This window comes from Vigna radiata, unplaced genomic scaffold (genome assembly GCF_000741045.1).
Source record: "Vigna radiata var. radiata cultivar VC1973A unplaced genomic scaffold, Vradiata_ver6 scaffold_208, whole genome shotgun sequence".
NCBI classification, from domain to species: Eukaryota; Viridiplantae; Streptophyta; class Magnoliopsida; order Fabales; family Fabaceae; genus Vigna; species Vigna radiata.
In genome coordinates, this window is record NW_014542845.1 from 505,268 (window position 1) to 509,371 (window position 4,104).

Below are 4,104 nucleotides of genomic sequence, written 5' to 3' on the forward strand. Positions count from 1 at the left end.
GCTTGGTATTTCGGTTTTGGGCCATTTGAATGAAGAAAGTTGCAGATTTTCTTTGTCTCTTAACTTACTCTTGGTTGTCTTAGCTCATTGATGGTGAAAAACCATTCATTTCTACTTCCATTTGCTTGTTCTTGATGCTTAAAGCTTGAGCTTTGGAGCTTGTCTTTGCATTTCCATGGTGGATGTTGGGTTTGAGTAACTTTATATTTCGTTTTCCTCTCCTTTTGCTATTGTTCTCTCAGTTTTCATCTCACTTTAATTGGTTGGATGATAAAAATGGAGTTTTATGTGAGTTTTGGGTTGAAAAGAGCTTAAGTTGATGTGTGGGTGTTGTGGTTTGGACTCTTTCTTCTTGATTTTCAGTTTTGATGTTTGAAACAAGGATGTGACTAGATTTTGGTGTTGTTATTGTGGCTGGATAGAGCTGGAATTGATTGCTTGGTTATCATTTTCGTTTTTGCAAGGGAAATTGAAGAAATGGAAGATTTGGTTAGGTTGAAGTAGCATATGTTTGGGTTTATTGTTCATGACTTGTTTTGAATTCGATTCCTTGAGTTTTATGGTGTATGTTTCAGTAAAATGGAGGAAAAAAACATGAATGGTGTGTTGGTAGGGAAAGAAAAACGAAAATGGAGATAGGAAGGAGGAGAGAAGGTGCATTAAGTTCTTACCCGATTTGGACAAGCACAAAAGATGCTCACTTTCACTCTAGGAATGTTTCCACTTTTGAATTTTGTCTTTTCCTTGCTTGTTCCAGTCGTGAATCACCATGAGAATGGAGGATGTTTGAGGTTATTTTCTTTGCTTTTACTTTGCTTACATGGCACCTTGGGTGAAGCACCTTAAGTATCTTTCATTTACACTTTGGTTTGAAGCATTTTTTTTTGGCAATTCCACTTGTAGTTCACGTAAATTGTGTCTTGGTGTGTGGTTCCATTTTATTTTTCTGCATGGGAAGAGTGAGAGGACGAATTTATGGTTTTTGGAAGGCACATGTTAATTTCCTTGAAAAATGGTGCACATGGGAGAAGAAGTCAACACATTTTGTGGCTTATAGAAGGTGAAATTGAAGTTTGACTTGGGTGCATGATGACTCACGACCATGTGTTTTTCCTTGGCCAATTGGACTTTTAATTTATTTGTTAATTGCACCTTGGTTCACATAAATTACTAGAAGTTAAATGGGCTTGTTAATTTCTCTTGTTTTCACTTAGTTCAATTAGTAGGTTGAGTTGTTTTTCATCCACTTAATTTAGTGTTGCATTTTAATGGCTTTAATTGTGTTTGAATATTTATCTATTGTAGTGTTCAATTTACTTTTTCCGTTCACTACGTTGTCTATTTTGTTTGGTTTCTTTACCTTCTTGCATTTCCATTTTCCTCACTTGGTTTAGAGATAGTTTGGTCTCAATGTAGAATTGTTTGGTCATCTGTAGGACCGTTCGGTCTTCATGCTTTGTCCATTTATTTCAATGTTTTCAAGTATGTTTGGTTGCTTTTTATTTTTAGTTTTAATTTAATTTAATTTTCCTTGTAAAAACCTTTCACAACCCCCCCACTTCGTGTTAGACCTAAGACTCGAACCACATTTGGTCCTTGAGAGACGACCTAGGGGTCATTCCCTAGCTATACTGCATTTCTCATATGCAATCAAATCTGTATGGGCCGCGACACCCATCAAAATTTTGTGAGTACTACTTCTTCTGCCTGTGTTTGTGACTTTGATTCTCCTCCTGCATCTGACTCTGATATTGCTTCTCATGCATATCCTGCTGATGTCTATGTTGAGAACAGTACGATTCCTCCTCCATCTCATGAGAGTGCTCCTAGGGAGCCGTTTCCACTTGATGAGGAGGATATTCGTTGTGTTTTCAGCACTGGACTAATACATGTGCTCCCTAGGTTTCATGGTTTTGCAGGTGAATGCCCACGTAGACATTTGGAGGAGTTCTACACATTATGCTTTTTAATGAAACCTCTAGATGTCCCGGATGAAGTCATGTTTTTAAGGGCATTTCCGCATTCATTACAAGAAGCAGCAAGGGGTTGGCTGTATTGTCTTCCTCCAGGATCCGTCACCAGTTGGGAAGATCTAAAGCATCAGTTTCTAAACAAATTCTCTCCTGTGCGGTATGGTTATAGCAACGATCCTGGGAGGACTGATCCTAACTTGGGATGGTATGGTACTTCACAGTGTCAATATCAGGAACCATCATTCTAAACTCCTTGTATGCCTCCATCTATTCAGGAACCACAGCAGCTGCAGTTTTTTGAGCCTGTCCATTCTTTATCAGCTGTTGGAAGGAAATTGGAAAGCAAACTTGATTCTCTTGAGAGTTTGGTGACAACGCTGGCATCCAACCAGAGACCAGCACCTCCATCTGAATCTGTTGCACGACTATGTGCTATATGTCCTTCTAGTGACCACTATACAGATGCATGTCCTTCTTTGGAGCACCATGTTTCTCATGATGAGCCTCAAGCTTATGCTACCAACATCTACAATAATAGGCAACCACAGCAGAAAAATCAGAGGAAATAACAACAGCAAAAGGGATCACCAAATCTTCTACCTCTTCTGAGCCTACATTGAACGAGTTGTGGAGGCAGATGGTCGCGCAGTGCACCGAGGGACAGTCTCAATTTTTAAAGGGATCACCATTGCAGGCTGTTCCAATTCTTAATGAGGTCAGTGCCATTCACATAGGAGATGGGGAGCAGAGTCATGAGCTTACTACTGCGCCATCTACTTCTTCACCCTCCTATGCCTCCCCTCTTGCATTTGAGGATGCAGTTGCTCATTATGCTGTTATTGGTGAGATGAATCATGAATCAGCACAAGTTTTCTCTAAACTTGAAATTTCACTTGCTTTGCCTGAACTGTTTATGAATTCAAATATTCTTGATTCTGCTGCAGATTCACATGTTAGTGTTGATTTTGACATTGAAACTTTGAAAACTGAAGATGTTTCAGACTTAGGATTAAATTTTGATCTTCCACAATTTTCTAAAATTTTTAAATGTAGTTGTGAAGCTGGTTCTTGCTCTATTTGTGTTGAAATCAATTATGTGATACAACCAGCTTCCAACTTTATGATGGATGACACTAATTGTGAATCTGATGAAAATGTTGAGGAACAGGCAGATATAAGCAACACCTTTGAGATAGGTAGACCACTTTCACCTTCAACCACTTTAGCCACATCTAGGGAAGTGGAAGTAAACATACCTGAGATAGATTTTGTTATTGATGATAATGTTGTTGATAGGTATGTTGATGTTGATGATATTGATGAGCATGCTTTTGATTTTCACTCTTTGCATGATGAGAAACAACTTTTCCTATCTGATCTGAATGTTTATTCTCCATGCACTGAACATGAATCTGATTATGTTGTTGATATTGCTTCTGAATTTGAAAGTGATTCATGTTCTGAGAGTATATTTGATGTTCAGCATGTTACACTGGAATTGGGTGTTATACCCCTGCATGTCAGTTTTGTGTGGTCTATTGGGCGAGATTCTGATTTTTCTTTGTTAAATTTTTTCTTTTCTAGGTGTTAAATTTTTTGTTTTCTAGGTAGTTTTTATTGTGTCTTGTGTACAGTTTTGCGTGTTTCTCTTGATCTATGGACTTTATTTAGATTGTGGATGTGTCTTTCATTTCTTTGATACTCTGATTGGTTGGAAATCCTTGCTTTTCTCTACTTGGGAATATGATTATGATGTTTGAGAGGTTGATTTGATTGTGACAGAAATTACCCTGTGTGAGATTTGAGCTACTTGATATTCTTTCTTTTGTGTGATATGTCTCTTGATTGCTTTCACATATGCCTTGGCTTAACTCTTTTTGATGATTCTTGATTGATATGTATGTTTGGAAGTGATAAAGGCAGTTTTGTTGCTGAGCCTCTCTAGCCAGATGAACCTACCTTGTTGTGATCCATTGATAGCCCCTTTGAGCCTATACTTTCCCCATTTCTTTGTTTTGAAGCTCATACACTAGCCCTATGTGAAAAACCATGATTACCTTAACCTTAGGGAATTTTGGAGCTTTGGAATTGTTTTGGGAATAAGTGTGGTCTCCCTGGGGATTCAGATGAA